General features: G+C 48.5%; 1 protein-coding gene across 1 annotated transcript in view; it reads right to left on the minus strand.

Moving 5' to 3' along the window:
* Positions 1-19,272, minus strand: part of KDF1 (keratinocyte differentiation factor 1) — a 79,259-nt gene that overhangs the window by 21,739 nt on the left and 38,248 nt on the right. Inside the window, exon 2 of the mRNA XM_043506099.1 lies at positions 17,871-17,959. The gene's annotated coding sequence lies outside the window, so the exon portion shown is untranslated. The remainder of the gene's footprint in view (positions 1-17,870; positions 17,960-19,272) is intronic.

A 19,272-nucleotide genomic window follows, 5' to 3' on the forward strand; every position in this document is an offset into this window, starting at 1 on the left:
AGCGGCGGTCTGTGCTCCTGCTGCCTTTCCTGCAGCTCAACCATATGCTGGAGCATATTAGTTTGATCCTCCAGCAGCCTCAGCATTGAATCCTGCCTCCTCTCATCACCCTGCCACCACCTTTCAGCTTCATCCCTCTCTTCAGCCCGCCACTTACTCTCCTCAGCCCGCCACCTCTCCTCCCGGTCATTTTGTGCTTTCCTGCACTCTGACATTGTCTGCCTCCATGCATTCGTCTGTGCTCCGTCAGTGTGGGAGGACAGCATGAGCTCAGAGAACATTTCATTGCGAGTGCGTTTTTTTTTCGCCTTCCAATCTTCGCTAGCCTCTGAGAAGGAGAAGATCCTGTGATCCTTGAAACACATGCAGCTGGTGGAGGAAAAAAAAGGAACAGTGGTATTTGAAAAGACACATTTTATAGAACAATGGGTACACTCTTTCATGGTAAACCTTGCTGTTAACATTACATACATAGCACATGTGCTTTCGTTACAAGGTCGCATTTTGCCTCCCCCCACTCCGCTTGGCTAACAGCGAGGAACATTTCTGTTCAGCCACAGGCAAACAGCCCAGCAGGAACGGGCACCTGAACGATTTTAAGAGCCCTTTAAGTCGAAAAAAATGGCTTCGTCATGTGGATGGGTGCAGGGTTACATCGATTTAATGCTGCTAAATTCGACCTCAATACCTAGTGTAGACCAGGGCTGGGAGTGGATGGGTCATTACACAAAGTAAAAGTATTTCCCCTGCTTATTTCCCTCCCCCGGCCCACTGTTACTCACACCTTCTTGTCAACTGTTGGAAATGGGCCATCCTGATTATCACTACAAAAGCTTTTTTTTTTCCTGCTGATAATAGTTCACCTTAACTGATCACTCTCGTTATAGTGGGTATGGCAACACCCATTTCTTCCTGTTTTCTGTGTATATATCTATCTTCCTACTGTATTTTCCACTGCATGCATCAAATGAAGTGGGTTTTAGCCCACGAAAGCTTATGCTCAAATAAATTTGTTAGTCTCTAAGGTGCCAAAAGTACTCCTCGTTCTTTTTGCTGATATAGACTAACATGGTTACCATTCTGAGAAATGGAAGTGGGGCTGGAGTTTTTTACAGTTCTTCATCCATCGTAGCAGAGCAGAGACACTCAGAACTCCCTCTACTTTTAAATTGTCTTAGCTGATACTGTTGCCAATTACCAGCTTCTACTGTTGATAGCAATGTCCTTGTACTTCTGCATGTGCTGACATCTGGGGGCTCAGAAATGGGGTGGGAGAGCAGAAAGGAGAAATGAATAGTGGCATTGCATATAGCAAACCAAGCAGAGGCTGGAGCAAAGTGGCAGTGTCTTGACAAAGGAAGAGAGCCGGCAGTGCCCTGATCCACTCTCAGCGAAGGGTAATCTGAATTGTTATGCCCTGCCCACACTGGCACCAAATTAAATCACTTTGAAAATGGTTTACTGGGAGGGTTTAAACTGTAACCATATTAAGTTAAAGCATTTCTGCATCCACACTAGTAGTCCAAAGGGCAGGGTGTTTGGAATCCTGGGGCAAGACTAGGAATCCCCCACTCCATTCTCGCTGACCTGCACTGTGCTGCTGGGCAGGAAGCAGGCCTTGAGGGCTTCCCTTGAGGGCATGGTGCAGTGAATTGTGGGACTGTCTGGGCCGTCAGACTAGCATGGTTCTGCAGAGGGCCATGTAAAGCTTTGTTCACACCACAATACAAACTCAAAGCATCAGCCTGTTACAATGTAGAGAGGGAGCGTTGTCTAATGGTTAGAGCAGAGGCTTGGCATCAGGACTTTGGTTCTGTTCCTGGCTCTGTCATGAACTCCCTCCATTATACTGTGGAAATCATCTCAAATCTCTTTGCTTCAATTCACCCACATGTAAAATGGAAATAGTATTTCCCTGTTTCAGGCTCCTAGGTGCTACAATAATACAAATTATTAATATTTATAAAGTGCTTTGAGATCGCTGATGGGAATTGCCATAGAAGGGCAAAAGGTAAATACATGTCTCTCTTTACACATATGTGTGCAAGAGCACTGCCACCGCTCTCTCCCCTTCCCTTTAGAGGGGGACTTCCAAAGCCCTTTTATGAGGGCCGTGCCACTGCAATATGCCAAAGCATGGTCTGCAGTGATCGCATCCTTGAGTCATGCTTTGCTGTGTGCGCACCCCGCTCTGCTTTAACCCCACCTTCAAACAGGCTTCTCTCAACAGGCCTGGAAACAACAAGTACCAAGGAGACAGTTTAAAGTAATCCACACATATGAAAACACAGCACAACCAAAATGAAACTAATCAACTCAAATAACCTGCTCTGCGGGAATAACAGCCTGTCCCCCTCAAGGGCAAATCTCCCTTCCTAATTACTAATATTTTAACCCTGTTGCCACACACGACCCCTTATCTAGCAAAACCCACCCTGGCCTTTTATTTATATTTTGAGATTTTTTTAAAAAAAGGGACCATCTTGTGGTCTCCCAGCCCCATATGTAAAAGATAACACCACAAAATTCACTAGGCTAATGCTGAACATCCAACCCCACTCTTTGCTTGAAGCAAAAGTCCACCGCACTGTCATCCACTCAGCCTGGTGCTCTTCATGCATAGATCTCAAAGTGCTTTGCAAAAGTCATCCCTGCATTAAAGATGGGGAAGCCAAGGCACAGAGGTTATGGCCAACATTTGCAAGAATGGCTTCTGATTTTTGGATGCTCATTTTGAGACACCGTTGAGCATGATTTTCGGGGGTGCTGAGCTCCTATGACTCCCATTGACTTCATCTGGAGTTGAGGGGTGCTCAAGGCTTGAAAACCAGGCCCACAGTGGCTGGTTCAGGGCACCCAGAAAAGGAGTCACCCAAAATCAGAGGCCACTTTTGCAAATGTTGGTCTTAAGTGACTTGCCCAGGTCACACAGCCAGTCAAGTGAAGAACCAGGAACAGATCCAGATCTCCTGACTGGACCTTGCTGCCTCCTATGGTAAACCCTGTGCCCTGAGAGTTGACGATCTCAGACCATATTGGATGAAGGAGAGGAGAGGTGAGTTCCAGAATGAAGAACTCTCCTCTGAAAATGTCAGGCAGCAATAGCAATCCAGTGGGACTTACATACTTAAAGTTAAGCATGTGCTTAAATGCTTTCCTAAATCAGGGCTTTAAAGATTTGCCATTTGTTTTATCCTAGATCTAATTTAGGACCTGATTGTGCAACTCTACCAGGCACACTGCTTACCAGCAGGCCCAGTTGCTTTGGAGTCAATAGCCTGGCAGTAAGTGCTATGCCCAGCAGCCAGAGTTTGCAGGGTTAGGCCTGATTGTAAGACCCATGGGTGCAGTTCAGACACTTGGTAGGTGCAGTGTGCCCCTCTGGTGCTATCTGAACAATGTCAAATGGTAATAACTGGGTGTTTGGTGAGGGTCTGAGCTCATGGGAATGACAAAGGCAGGGATCAAAGCAAAGAAAAGGCAGAAATCCACACAAAGCAAAACTTGGTCAAAAGCCTCATATTCACCTCTGCAAACTGCTGCTATGTGGCAGGGACGGGAATATGCAAGCTGTGGGCTTGATCCAAAGCCCTCTGAAGTGTGTGTGTGGTGGGGGGGTCATTCCTTTGGATCAGGCTCTGGGTGAGTTGCATGTCTCCTGGCCTTGTCTCCACTAAACTTTTGTCTTGATCATTTTCTGCCAGAGCAGCACCGCCTGTGGGAGCCAGGATGGGAGCCCCAGCGTAGACAGTGTTTGGGGAGATTTTGGCAAACCAGTAAAGTGCCTAAACCACTCTCGCTTGTTGCTAACAGTAGTCAAGTTAGCAGGCCGGACTGAGCCATTCTTGCTTATTGCTAAAAGTAGCCAAGTCAGCAGGTTGTAAATTGGTCACGCAGCAGCCTCAGTGTAACCAAGACAGCAGGGGAGGGGGTTTTAGGTGCCACGGACAGGGCTGCTTGACCCTGTACCCTTCCAGCTAAGAGTGTTGGAATTGCTGATGCAAGTATTTAAAAAAAAAAAGAAGTCTGTTTATACGTGCCCCCGGGAATGTTTGTCAGGGCCCAAAGGCATGGACATTCTGAAAAAAAAAAAAATCTCTGGTTAACTGACGATCATCAGGTGTTTGACCTTTTAAAACGACTTGCTTAGCAAGTTTTCTTTAAGGAATATGTCATTGTATAACTAATGTATAAATAAGGGGGAAAAGTTTAAGGTAACTGGACTTCTCTCAGAAGGGGCTCTTCAGGAACGCTCCCTCTGGATGCATCTTGGTCCCCAATGGCAGACGGAAACCTGGCCAGCAGAAGCCTGTTACGGTGCCACTCGAAAGCCACACTCAGCTTTGGTAATTATCGAGGGTTGGGGGTGTTTTACTAGCCTGTTGCGGATGTGTGTAAGTGCTTGAGACTAAGTAAGGCTTAGCTTTAAGTAAAAGCACTCTTGCGTTGTCCTCTTTGAGCCAGCCATCTATCGGTCGGACGGTCGTGTCCTCCCTGATTTATTTCCTGATATCACCTTGCACAGAATAAACGTTACTAAGAGCTTTGGGTTAAAAGAATTCTGGGTAACAAGAAGGCGATGGTGGCTAAAAACAAGTCCCATGCAAATACAGTTCCTGCTTTCACAGGAGAGAGGAGCTTGCGGGCATTGTTGCTTTGGTTTGGTGTCATTTGCTGCATGGTGGTGGCGGGCAATTATGCACGCTGGAGACACACTGCGCTTTCCACAGAGCAGACCTGCCAGGCAGCTCGGCTCATTCACTCTGTTTTTCTGCTGCCTTGAGTGACTCATTGGATCTCTGAATGCTGATGACTCACCAGCCTGGAGTGTAGAGGTGGGGGGTGCTTAGTTCTGCTCCAGGGTTCGGGGAAAGGAGGGAAGTGATGGGGTGCAGGGCACTTCATACTCAAAGCCCATCCCGGGACAGCTGGCTGGCAAGAGTCTCAGAAGAATGAGGCTGACATCTGTGGACCACCAAAGCACCCTGCACAGCAGTAGCTACGACTGACACAGGATTGTCTGAGATGCACCAGCCAGGCTGCTAGAGGGAGAGAGAGAGAGAAATCAGATAACAATGTTCTGCCAGAACCAGGAGGCTGGTTCCTTTTCAAAACAGCACAAAGACTTTGGGTGGATTTGTTGAAGCCGCTGCAATGGTAGCGTCGTGCTTCACTCCCGCTCATGTCATTTCGCTGGCTGGGGTTTGATTTGTGTGCAATTCAAAGCGCTGCCTGGAAATGTGTTGCCTTTTTCCTCGTCAGGTGTCGAGAGTGCCGGTCAAGAGAGCGAAAACACCTCCCGGGCATTATTAATTTATTATTCTTGCATTATTAGAGATGGGCCCATGAAGTTCAAACTTCCCCTGAGTTCAGGGCTGTTGGGCTCTGGCATTTCACTTTGGCTCCAGCTCTATTTAAAAATATCTGGACACTGGTTTTCATTTATTCATAAGATTCCTCCAACCCAAGCAGTCACCTTCTAAACTGGAAGAGCTCTGGGCTTTATTTGGAATAAGGATATGCATTGAATCCAGCTGATCTTCATTGCATATGTTGCCCCAGGGAATATGCAGTGCTTTAGCGATGGAAACAGCTCAGGTTGGTTCCTTCCAAGTTTATGGCCAATGTTCTCCTCTCTTCTCCCCAGTGCAAAGGCTGTCATGCTAGCGCTGGGCATTGAGCAGACTCTTAAGCCTAGTGACAGCAGGAACACGGCCTGGGTAGGAAGAGAAGATCAGTTTGCTGCTGAGCACTGTTCTGCGTCACAGTGTGGGCAAGGAAGCTGCATTAGTCAGCGGCACGGAGGCAGATGCATCAGCCAGAGCTGCCTACCTAGCAGCACGCAAGGCACCTGATGACATCAGGCCTCTTCATCAGGGTCTGTGCAGTGCATGGCCTGGGTTCCCAGAAGACTGAGGCTTTTAAAAGTGCTTGAAAGCATCTTTAGCAGAGGTCAGGCCTGCTGCTAATTTTAACGTCTGTTCTTTTCATTGCTAGCAACTCTGGCACGGTCCTTACTCCTTCTGGAGCTGGGTGCTGGAGGAGGACTTTGAACATGCTCCAGTTTATGCCAGGACGTTTGAACCTTTCAGTGACTCCAGACCCCCTGACAATAATTCCATACCTTGGTCACTCATGGGGGGAGGGTGGGTCACAGGATTCGCCCCAGAAGCTGCACATGAGCAATATTTCAGCAGTGCATCCACATTTCCTTTTTATCAGGAGCAATTTGCCCTCCACTAGCCTGTTTCCATCTGAGGGTTTCAAAGCCCTTTGCAAAGATTAACAAGTTAATCCTCACAGTTCCTGTCCATCCTCAGATCCAGTGTCATTATCCCTGTTTTAGATAAGTTCACAGAAGCACAAAGAGGGAAAGGGACATGCCCAGGGTCATGCAGTGAGTCAGCAGCACAGCTGACAATGAACCCAAGCAGCCTGACTCCAAGTCATGTGCTCTAGGGTGACCAGATGTCCTGATTGTATAGGGACAGTCCCGATATTTGGGGTGTTTTCTTATATAGGCACCTATTACCCCCCACCCCCACCCTCTGTCCCAATTTTTCACATTTGTTATCTGGTCACCCTAATGTGCTCTAACCACTAGATGTGATTTTTCTCTGCTCTCTTCTTTAGCTAGATCAGGGTCTGTGGAGTAGAGGGGAAAGCTGCAGCTCTTAGATTCCCCATGCTGGCACCAGTGACGCATGGAAAAGCTCCTGGGCAACTGGGGAAGTGATAGTAATCACGTTAATTAATTAATGAGGGTTATATTATTCTGCACTTCTAAAGAGTCCACCAGCCACCAGCTTTTAAATGGTTGGCAGATAGTAAGGGCCAGCCTATGGCTCTCTGGGCTTGTCTTCACTGCAGTGTTAGCTCCTGGTATAACTCCAGGGTAGCCATGAACCCACCTCCCATTCCCACACAACAATCGCCAGCTCGAGGTAGGTGGTGTATTAAACTCAAGCTAACTGGTCAGGGGGTTGAAACTCCAGTACGGCCATTGCTCCAGCTAGTAATGCAGTGTGAGGGCATGAGGAAGCCAGAGGGACCAGACCAGCCAGCCCCATCCTTGGGGTCAGCATTGCAAGGAGAAGCCCAGGAACACGCTGCTTTCAGCAAGAACTGAAGGACCAATACACCCCCTCTCTGTTTCCCTCTCTCTTCCCAGATCCATTAGTGTCCTAGGTGAAGCCAAAACTTTATTAGGGCTCTCAGTAAAGCTGAAATCAGGCACCCCTAGGAATTTTCTTCTTGTTCCATTCCCATTCTCCCTCCTCCCAGCCCATCCTGGGCCTTATCAGCCAAGTTGTCCTCCCCCCCACGGGCATCTTTGCTGTTGCTGAGATACTGCAATGGACGCCTCTAGTTCCCAAATGTGCTCCAGGATCCTTTGCACCTGCTGGAAATGGGGCCTTGAAGGTGACAAGATGTCTCAGCTGCTAGTGGTGCCAAGGCTTCAGGGGCAGGTCTGGGCAGAGGGATGCCAGCTGCAGATTACTGAGCAGGAACCTGGACTCCTGCTTGGACAGGGGACCAGGATGTGCAGATGGAGAAGATCAGGTCAGATGGGAGAGGGTCCTCGTAAAACACAGCGACTGGCTCAGCCTCTGCCAAAGGCTGTCTCCGCCCCACCCCGTCTGTAATAACACAACTTAGTCCTTCTGTGGGGCTCCCATGTGAGGAGTACACACATCAGCAAAGCTTCCCAACCTGGTCAGGGATGGGGCAGTACTGTTTTCCCCAGTTTACAGATGATTTAACTGAGGTTAAGTAACTTACCCAAGGCTACACACTGCAAGTCAGTGGCAAAGCTAGAAGTAGGACATATGTCTCCTGACACCCAGCCTCCAGCTGTAACCAGTAGATAACACTGCCTTCTCCCCACCCCCACCCCCTCGAGCTGGTTCTGCTGTGGAAGGAGGGAAACAGGGTTTGTCCCATGCTGCTCAAGATCATCCCCCTCCCCAATTCCTTCATGTGCACACAACAGAGACAAAATCTGCCCAATACCTAAAGCTTTACCTCTAATTCCTTGTGAGTATGAGCCCCCCCTTTGGCAGCATGCAGCTGCAGTCCACTGGCTGAGGCAGGGTGTCTCATGCCTACTCCAGGCCCACAGGCCTTGCAGAGAGGATGTCAGACTCTGAAGCAGAGAGAAGCACAGTGTCCTTCCTAGTGCAGAGATGGCAAGGATGCTGGCAAAGGATGTTATCTTTGCCCCCGGGGTTAAATGGGTGAAGAGGGTGAACCAGGGTATGCCAAGGGAAGCAGAGGCAACGTGGATGCATCAGAGCACCAGGAACAGCTGGGCTATTGCTGAATCACGGAACGCTAAAAGCAAATTAAATGTGTTCTCTCCAAATGCCTAGTCTACACAGTATACAACCTGTGAAACAAATCAGGACTCAAACTAGCCTGGAAAATATCCTATCTGGAACATGAACTCCAGAGGGTGATGGGAGAGACAGGCCGCAGCAGGGGAGGAAGGGATGTATCTATATTTGAAATGGGTTTGCCCCCAGGTCTGACCATGACACCCCCAAACATTTCAGGGAAGCCCTAATCCTGTGGCATGGCCCCATCTCCTATCTGTATGAATGTGTCACCAATGGAGGGTGGGGTGGAGGTGTGCACATTAGAGCATGTGGACATCAGTGTGCAAGGGAGAATTGTGTGTCTTGTTTCTGTCCTGTCTGTTGGAGGGCATATGGTAGGTTGTGTGTATGAATGGTTGCAAATTGCTCTCAGGTGTTTTTCTAAATGTCTGCCATGTGTCTATCTCAGTGGTTCTCAAACTTTTGTACTGGTAATCCCTTTCACATAGAAAGCCTTGACTGCAACCCCTTATAATACTTTTATATATACTTATATATACTTTTTATATATTTAACACCATTATAAATGTTGGAGGCAAAGCAGGGTTTGGGGTGGAGGCTGACAGCTCGCGACCCCCCATGTAAGAACCTTGTGACCCCCTGAGGGTCCCGATCCCCAGTTTGAGAACCCCTGGTCTACCTATTGCTATGGGCAGTTGCTCCTGTGACTTCTTGCAAGCTGAAAAATTAAGGTCTTACTACCAGGGAGGCAGTGAATAGGACCTAGGGCTGGGAGCCAATATGCTCAGCCCTATTCCCCACTCTGCTGCTGACTCTCTGTAACAAGGTGGCTCACCACTGGAGGGCTCGGGCTAACCAGTCCTGATCACAGAATGAGCTATCCCCTGGAAGAGCTCAAGGTGATTGCCCTAGAAAGAGCAGCAGGAAGCTGCAATGGAGGGAAGGAGAGAGAAATACATACATACTCCCTCAGGGACTAGAGACTCCTGGGAGTGAAGACAGCCTGGGAGTTGCCTGCCAAAGTAGTAAAGGTCCCAGGCAGGAAGGCCAAGAAAACTTTGTTTTGTAGTTGGATGCACTTTAAAATTTTGTTTTGAATGTTTGTTAATTTAATGTTTGTTTAATGTTTGTTCATTTAATAAAGCACAAGCTGAGAAGGGACAGGAATGGACAAAATGGTTTATTTTTAGTTTTTTTAACAGTCCACGATGGGAAACTGAGGCAGGTTACCTGTTGTGTGACCCTCAGGTGCATGGGAAGCAGCAGGCCTGGTTACTCTCCTTGTGGCCTTGAGCAAGTCATTTCCCTGCTACTCGGTGTCTTGCTCTCTGTTCCATACTTGATGTATTTCAGAGTAGCAGCCGTGTTAGTCTGTATTCGCAAAAAGAAAAGCAGTACTTGTGGCACCTTAGAGACTAACAAATTTATTAGAGCATAAGCTTTCGTGAGCTACAGCTCACTTCATCGGATGCATTACTTGATGTAGTACACAGTATCATCGGTTTAAAAATGAGTTTAAAAAACCTGGAGTACTTTTTATTTACTTTCTGGCTTCTGACATTTTAGGAACACCTGTGGGTCACATTGTCCAGTTTTTCTCTGCAGTCATGAAGGCTAGACATTTTTTTTAAGTGCAAACCGAGAGCCTGACATAATCCCATGACTCCAGGAGCTGTGGCTTGAAGTAAAACACCAGATATCGTGAGATTCAGGATAATATCATGAGGGTTGGTAACAATGCAAGAGCAGCTGGGTATAGAGTGTATTAAATAATAATTATTACATATACCTGCACATTTGGGTTGGGTGTGTTTTTTGTGTCTTGGGTTGCAAAGTGGTGGTATCAATTACTTGATAAGCATGTGTGCTAGTGTCTGTTACTGGCAAGGCTCACAAACCAGCTTTTACATCAAAGAGGTTTATTCTGAGTGCTGCTAAATCCAGACTTCTCTGCTAAATTATTAAAAGCTTGTCAGCTTGGGCAAAGATCCATCAGCATTGCAGCCTGTCTCTTATGGCTGAGGCACTATTTCCAGGCACAAAGGGCTTGCAGGGTAACATTTGTTCTTGGGATGAGGGTGGGTGCTCGTATATGTGTGTGTGTGGGGGGGGCTATGGCCTTTAATATAATACTTTCCCTTTGTTTGCATTCATCTGTCTTCTCTCTGCTTGTGGGCAGTTGGACTGTGCGGTGCATCAGTGACGGATGGGATGCCTGGAGCCTTTTACGACCCATTGGAAGGGTCGTGAGACACTCGGCCGTGGAGCAGAACGCCCAAGATCTCTCCTCCGTGGTCTAACTGGGAGCCTTGTACTTCTCCCTGCTTTGCTCTTATGCTGGCTCAGGTGGCTATGGAAGCACGAGTGTGCAGCAGCTGCTGGCCTCTTTACCCCTTGCTCTGGGCAGGTTTAGAGGACGTGGTGGTTAAAACACTTGAGCCCTGGAGCTGCTCCAGTGCTAGGCAACAGTGGGGGGAATCCTCATGGCTGATGATTCTATCACTGAAAGCTTGGGGCGCAAAAAGGAAGGAGTGCCCTGGATCCAGAACTACCGATGGGAGAAGAGCCATGCCAGTGTGAGAGGGCTCCTTGGATGGCTCCAGCTCAGGAGGTCGGCCTTAGTTGTGAGAGGCAGTGGGGTCCTGTTGGCTAAAGAAGTGTCAGGGCCTCAAGGAGGCTTGAGTTCAAATCCCTGCTTAGCCACTGGCTCACTGTCTGGCCTTGAGTAAGTCACTGAGGGCCTGAGCCTGCACCCATTGTAGAGAAGACAAAACTGTCATTTCTACAGCAGTGGGAGCAGGATCAGGCCATTAACTTCTCTGCCTTTGGCAACTGAGGGGTAATTTTTAGTTACCTGTTTCCCAGGGGTGTTGGGGGATGGATTAACATGAGTGAAGTGCTTCGAACAAGGAACATGCCTTATTTGTGCTAAAATTTGTGAACTAACAGGGTCAGATTTGTAAGTACTCGGATCCAGGGAACAGCCAGATTGGGTGCTGGGGTCAGGGGATGTTCCCTAATCCAGAGTTTCCTGAACCAGTCTAAAAGCAAATGCGGGAAAAGTCAGAAAGGAGATCCACGTTCCAGTGGCTGGCAATGTAATCCAACACTTCTTGACTCAAGTGATAGATATTGACAAGGGGGGGCAATTCTGTAGTCCTTACTTAGGCAAAACTCCCCTTGAAGAGCTTCAGGATTCAGCTCACAATTACTGAGACTTCAGTTGCATTTGATCTTGATTATTTCTGGGTGATGTACTGAGAATAGCTCATTTAAATAGAGCAGGGGCCTGCTGTCTGACTGAATCATGGCTATATTTCAGAGTAGCAGCCGTGTTAGTCTGTATTCGCAAAAAGAAAAGGAGTACTTGTGGCACCTTAGAGACTAACAAATTTATTAGAGCATAAGCTTTCGTGAGCTACAGCTCACTTCATCGGATGCATTTGGTGCTCATGAAGTGAGCTGTAGCTCACGAAAGCTTATGCTCTAATAAATTTGTTAGTCTCTAAGGTGCCACAAGTACTCCTTTTCTCATGGCTATATTGTGGCAGATGACTCACACAGCCTGCCACAGTACAGCTGTGTATTGGAAGCCAGACCCATGGATTGAAGAATGGATAAAAGGGAAGAACAAGGCAATCTGCAATGCAAGATCTGTAATATTCTAATTACATCCAAGTGTAAAGAAGAGCAAACCAGAAATAAAATCTGCATGGAACATTAAAATAGCAGAATGATTAAAATTCAAACAGGAAGCTGTCATACTGACAGTCTGATGGCTTATAGTGAAGACACAATAAATGCAACTCAGATTTGCATACATAAGAAAGGCAGGAGACTTTCCAAAGTTGTTGTCTGGAAAGTTCTATTATTAAAAAAAGAAGCCTTGGTCATGTCACTTATTCTTATTTATTACTCAGAAGGGAATCTAGTCAAAGGGTTATACGGTGCAAGGAAGAAGAAGTCAGGTTTCCTGGGTTCTACTCCCAGCTCCACCATTGACTGGCTTTGGATAAATCACTTAACCTTAGTTTACCCATTTGTAAACTGGATATAATAATACTCACCCACCTGAAAGGCGAGAGGTGAATATTAACAGCTGTCTCAGACGAAGGGTGCTAGAGAAGCACAAAGGATTATTTCCCAGCAGGAGTCTAACATATCATCAAAAGGGCAGCTCCCAGCATCATTAAAGGTTGAGGAAAGAATGAAACAAGGAGAGCTATGTCTAAAAACAGTGTGACCATCCATCTGCTAATACACTTCTAGAGATTGCTTTAGCTGTGTGGTACAGTGGACAGGACACTGGATTAGGCGTCAGGACATCTGAGTTCTCATCTGCCACAGAGCTGCTAAATGATTGTAGGCGGTCACTTCCCCTCTGAGTTTCCCTGTTCGTAAAATGGGGATAACAATACTTAAGTTCTTTTGTAAAGTGCTTTGGGATCTATGGATGAAGTATCATTAATAGGATACTGCTTTACTTTAAATCAAAGGTAGTTTTGCCATTGATTTAAATGGCAGCAGAATCAGTCCCTAAGAATAAGTCAACTCAAAACAACTCGGCCACTGCTGGGGACAATGAAAGCAGCTGAGCGCTGTTGAAAATGTGGCCTTGTAACTAATTCCTGAGGTTTTTCTTTAAAATGAACATTCGCAGCCAACAAACATCTGCATCTATATTGAGTGTGGTGCTCAACAAGTCACAATCCCAAATGATTGCACATTTCATCAAATTTCTGTCCAGTTCCCAGCTTCCTGTCTTTTTTCTCCTGTCTGCTCAGTTTATATTTCTGCCAGTCCGCCTTTCGTTTCCCTGCGGCATGTTTCACCAGGTGCAGTTGATGTGAAAAGAGATGAAATATATGTAAGGAAATAAACAAAGTAATTCTCAGTCCCTGATAGTCAGTCACAGACTGGCACTTGTGTGATGTGTGTGGTTCTTCATAGCCAAGGTATTGCAAATTAATGCAGAACATGGCTCAAAAGCTCACCTGAGAGCACGAATACAGCCAAGGGAATTTCTGCTCTCCAGCTTAAGGGGGAAAAAAATCAGAACAACATGCAATTATTTCATCATTAGATTTTTATCCAAGGGGAGCAAGGCTCTTTCTCTCCTTTCTTTATTGCTCCCATGGGCTGGGGGAAGATGCAACCAGTCTTTTCAAGATTTTTTTTTCATTCCTTGGGGGTACAAGTTCCATCAAAGCAGAGTCAATAATTACAGAGGAGGATTTTCTGACTCATAAATTATACCTAGCACCACTCACCCTGTGGAGGGCTGTTTTGGAGTGGCGGATAGAAGGAGAGAAGATAATTTTGTATGCAACAGCAAGGTGCATCTTACAAAAGGGGCCTCGTTAAATAACAACGAAGAATACGCTATGGCACTAACAGTGGTCCCACAGTTAAAACTGAGCCTGGATTTTGCCTTAGATTTTATACAGCATGTTCTACACATATATAAAGCAACAACTCAGGTTTAGAATAGGTATCATTCCTCAATATCGCCTTAGTCCGTAACAACGTTTTTGTGCTCAATGTCTTGTTCAAGGGTGCTCTCAAGGTTCCTTCCCCACGCTGAAGTCTAGGGTACAGATGTGGGGACCTGCATGAAAGACCCCCCCTAAGCTTATTCTTACCAGCTTAGGTTAAAAACTTTCTCAAGGTACAAACTTTGCCTTGTCCTTGAACCCTATGCTGCCACCACCAAGCGTGTTAAACAAAGAATAGGGAAAGAGCCCACTTGGAGATGTCTTCCCCCCAAAATATGCCCCCAAGCCCTACACCTCCTTTCCTGGGGAAGGCTTGATAAAAATCCTCACCAATTTGCATAGGTGAACACAGACCCAAACCCTTGGATCTTAAGAACAATGAAAAAGCAATCAGGTTCTTAAAAGAAGAATTTTAATTAAAGAAAAAGTAAAAGAATCACCTCTGTAAAATCAGGATGGTAAATATCTTAAAGGATAATCAGATTCAAAACACAGAGAATCCCTCTAGGTAAAACCTTAAGTTACAAAAAAACACAAAAAACAGGAATATACATTCCATTCAGCACAGCTATTTTGCCAGCCATTTAACAAAAGGAAATCTAACGCATTTCTAGCTAGATTACTTACTAACTTAAGGAGTTGTGAAGAGCATTCCTGATCTGTTCCCGGCAAAAACATCTCTCTCTCTCTCTCTCTCTCTCTCACACACACACACACACACACACCCTTTGTCCCCCCCGCACCCCTTCCAGCTTTGAAAGTATCTTGTCTCCTCATTGGTCATTTTGGTCAGGTTAGCTTCTTAACTCTTTACAGGTGAAAGAGTTTTGCCTCTGGCCAGGAGGGATTTTATAGTTCTGTATACAGAAAGGTGGTTACCCTTCCCTTTATATTTATGACAGGTGCTTAGAACATGGCTGCTTCCTTTGGAGGAGCAAGGAAGAGCTTTCAATCCTAGGTGTTGTAGGAGAAGCAGAGGTGATATCAAAACAGGTTTGCTAACTGGCGAGAGGGCTGTTGTTGATTGCACTAGCCGGCAGCCAGGGGCAGGCCAAGTGGTGAGGCAATAGTCTGATGTGGCGCTGATGTCTGACTGGCATGTGGCAGCATTGTCAAACTCAAGAGTTTGTTTCTTAACTATGTGAAATGCACGCCCACCCTGACCCCAGTGCACATATCCATGTGCATTAAGGCCCAGCTGTTAGCTGCACCGTGTCCTGATCAGAGCAGGAAGCTTAAGAGGAAAATACCCCAGGATGGGGATGGCCAGTGCTGCTGCCTCTGTTTGCCAGCTGGGAGCAGATGTCACCTTCTCACTCCAGAATGCTCTCTCTCTCTCTCTTTTTTTGATGGTTCTGTGATCTCCTGTCAAACCAGCCCACTCTAAGCTTTATTAATAAAGTCTTATATAATAATGTTATTGGCAGTCATGCTGCACTATCAGCGTGAATGATGAAACAGAGGATCTGCATTTCCAGGCCACTGGGCTCTATTGACACGTCACCTTTATTTTCCTATTGAACATCTTTATGAAGATGGGGGACCCTCCTCAGTGGGCAATAAGGGGATCCTGGAATGAGTTCACCCCCTTCCTAGTTACTGCTGACCCCTGCCTTGTCGATCTGACTTTCCCTCCTAGATCATAGCACTACATCTGAAGAACAGATATTTTGCCTTTGTGATCCACAGCCCGTATAGATTTAGCAAAACATCTCCCTGAGGGAGCTGCAAAGGGATCAACTGCTCTCTACCTTCGAATGGCTAAACTCAAACACTGTGACTGAGGATGCCTGAAGCTACAGGCCTGGGAGAAACTGAATCAGGCTTGTGGTAGCCTCTCCATTTTTTCTTTCCGGTAGCATGGCAAGACGCTTAGACACCTGAATTCTGCAAACTGCAGAGAAAAAACCCATCAGCCCCAGAATCTTCGTTAACTGTCTCACTGACAGGCTCTAAGTCCAGGAAAGAAATCCCTATTCTATTAAGCCCTTTGAGGCCCTACCGCACCCAAGAATCTCACAAGGGGAGAAGAATGGAGGAGGTTTGCAGGAGGAATAAATGCACCAAAAACAATGACAAATGTAAAGAATTTTTCTCATGGCTAGGCTGGTAAATAGAGATGATTTTAAGCTGTATATTTTCATCTCAGTAGAGCTCTGAAGGCATATTGGATGTCTCTAAGTGCCTCGCGAGATAGTCTCTAGTCAGTTTCCTGCCCACCTCACTTCCCTTCAGTCTATTTACTGATGATACCCCCAGAGTTAAACGACAATCACCATCACCATTCCAGGAACACAGAGTCATTACTTAGGGCAGAGTATTCAATGTCAAGCAGAGCCGTGTGCGTTTTTGGGGGAAAAGGAGCGAGCGTCTGGGAGGTTTGGGGGAAGGCTAGTGCCCTCAGACGCCAGGGCGATGGGCATGGCCTGAACAGAAGAGAATACAACAGTGTGAGTGTGTGAGGAGAGTGTTGCGTTTGAGGAGAGGGCGGGTTTGGCGAATGGGTGGGGGATGTCCGGGGAAGGGACGTGTATGGTATAGAGTCTGTGTGTCTAGGTCAGGGTATGGGGGGGGGGGTGTGGCTGAGGCCTTGGGGAGCGTAGTGAGGGCTGCTTGTGCCGTGCTTGTGCTCAGAATTCATACAAATATAAAAACGGCCACAATGGGTCAGACCTCTGGCCCACCCGGCCCGGTATCCTGTCTTCTGACAGCGGCTAGTACCAGATGCTTCCGCAGGAAGGAACAGAACAGGACAGTTGTCAAGAGATCCATCCCCTGCTGTCCAGCCCCAGCTTCGGAGCATCAGCGGTTCCCGGCCACCCTGAGCATGGGCTTGCTTCCCCGAGCATCGTGGCTACTAGCCACTGATGATATTCCCCCCTCCCCCCCCCATCTAATTCTTTTTTGGACCCGGTTTGTAAATTCCTTCCTTCCCGTGGAGTTTGCTCCGAAGTGCAGCGGGGGCTGGGAACGGGCAGCCGAGAAGAGCCGGAGCTAGCGGAGCAGAGGCTGGGGGGGGGAGGGGGCGGGGAAGGGGAAGGCACCTGGCGGAGCGTGGGCGCGGCCGGCCGGCTGAGTGACGGCGCTGCGGCTCCGGTGACTGGCTCAGGGAAGCGTCTCTCAGCTCCGCGCCCGCCCCCGTCCCCTTATAAAGGCTGCCGGCGGCCGGCGCCGGGCGCATCCTCGCCGAAGGGGGGAGGAAGCGGGGCTCCCCCGATGCCCGGCGGCGGCGGCGGCGGCGGCGGCGGCGGCGGCGGCTCGGCGCTGGCCGAGGCCCGGCGGCGGCTGCTGGTGCTGGAGCTGGAGAGCCGGGTGCAGCAGCTGCACCGCGCCCTGGTGCAGGCCGAGCTGCGCGTGGCCGGCCGCGCCGAGAGCCTGGCCCGGCTGGGCAGCGGCGCCGGCCTGGCCCAGCTCCGCCTGGCCGCCCACGGGCAGCGCCTCAAGAAGAGCCTGCGGCGCTCCCGGAAGGCGCGGCCGCCCGCCCCGCTGGCCTCGGCGCCGGGCGGCTGCGTGCCCTGGGCGGCCGGGCGGCTGCGCCGCGCCCGGGGGGGCGCCCCGGAGCCGCCCGAGTCCCCCTTCAAGAGGAGCCCGCCGGGGCAGCCCCCGGCCTGAGAGCAGAGAGGGGGCGGGGGGGGGCGCCTTCCCCTCGGGAGGGGCCCCATCCCGGGTGGGGGGGGAGGGCACCTTGTCCTCGGGAGGCGCACCCACTTCAGCTGGGACCTGTGGGAAGGAGCAGCTTCCCCCTCCGCAGCACTCTGATCTGGGACCTGGGTGGACCCCACTCAGCAACTGCCTTTCCTGGGCCCTTCTGGGAATTGGAAAGTTGTGCTTGACCCACCTGCCTTTAAGTCAGCACCCGTATCAGCTGGGGGAAACTGGAAGGGAGAGCACCCGTAGGTATAGGGAAACGCATTCACTCTAGGCTTGCACTTGGGTGACTTTCCATAGCACCCATCCTAAGAAGGGGTCAATTCTTGTGGGGCCCCAGGTAGCACCCCACCTTGGCTTGCAGAATTCTTGTTCCACGACTACTCACCCATCTAGTCCCTGACGGCATCAGCACCACTGCTGGTGGATTGGCCTCTTGAACCACATGCAGCTCCTCACAAGTATAAGAGCTCTGATCTGTAAAGAAATGAATGAAGATTCAATTCATCAGGAGCAGAGCAAACCCCATTGTGGGACAGTCACATGTAGAAGACCCCAGTGTGCTGTGTCACGGCCCAATCTGTTTTGCTATCCGGGGTGCTTTTAGACTAAATGGGCCCTCTAGAGAGACTCTGCCTCCCCCAGACAGACTGTCCTCCTCAGCTCCTGCATAGACTCATCTGTTTCTCCCACCTCATCAGGCTGCTGGCAGCAATCAGCCTGTTGCTCTGACTCACTGCTGCATCTGGTCCCCTTTTGGAATAGGGGGACTGGACCCAAGAATCCTGCCTTAATTTACTCCTGCACATCTCCAGCCTGAGACTTCAGCAATCCACCTGGGGACATCACTACCGGACTGCACCAAACCTGAAGTATCTGCAGCTGGTCATTAGTTCTCTTGCCATTTTGGACAATGTTTCTATTCATGGACCAGTATCCACTGAGACAGCTTAGTGGGACAGAGACCAAAAAGGAACATTCTCCTCTTCAGTGATTGTAATGACCACAAAGCCTCCCAGCTGGGACACCAAGATGTCCAAACAGAGTCTCCCGCAGCTTTGAATGAATGTTTCCATTTAGAAGCAATATACTCTCACATTCAGAATCTAATTGTTACATTCTGGGGTGCCCTAGAACTATGAGCTAGACCTTAATCATGATCCCGTAGAAATCTTTGGGAATTTTGCCACTGACTTTCATGGGGCCATGATTTGGCCTTAAGTTCTACAAGAGGTTTGTGCCCTCAGGGTGAAACTTAGCCCCTGGGAAGAGGGCTAGCACTATGCCTAGGCATTGCTTACATCTGACTTGCCCTTCCATGTCCTCTACCTGAGCTCGCCTAGCCTAAGCCCACTGGTATGGGACTGAAGTGGTGTATATGCTTTGTGCTGGCCCGCTGCACAAGGGTGGAGTTCGGTCTGAGTGAGCCGTACAATAAGCAGCATTGACACTTCCCTGTTGGAAGTCCTTCAGGGCAAGGTTGTAATGGGTTCTGATGGCAAACTCCCTTGCTGAAAACCTGCTTGCAAGTTTCACGTTGGGTACAAAGAACAGCGCCACGATTCAAGCCCTGTGCAGAAACAGAATCAACCACGTGGAACAAGTCACAAAACGATGGTTAAAGTATCTCTTTGCACCGGGCCTCGTCCATCACTCTGGCTTCTAATGTTCACTTTGCATGGGACTCTTTGACTCTTCTGTCAGAAGAGGCTTATCTCATCCCTTTTAATTTTTTTAAACTGGATCGCTTTTTTTGATCACACTGACTCATGAATGTGCAGAGACTACCT

The sequence above is a fragment of the Dermochelys coriacea genome, chromosome 19, assembly GCF_009764565.3.
Source record: "Dermochelys coriacea isolate rDerCor1 chromosome 19, rDerCor1.pri.v4, whole genome shotgun sequence".
Taxonomy (NCBI): domain Eukaryota; kingdom Metazoa; phylum Chordata; order Testudines; family Dermochelyidae; genus Dermochelys; species Dermochelys coriacea.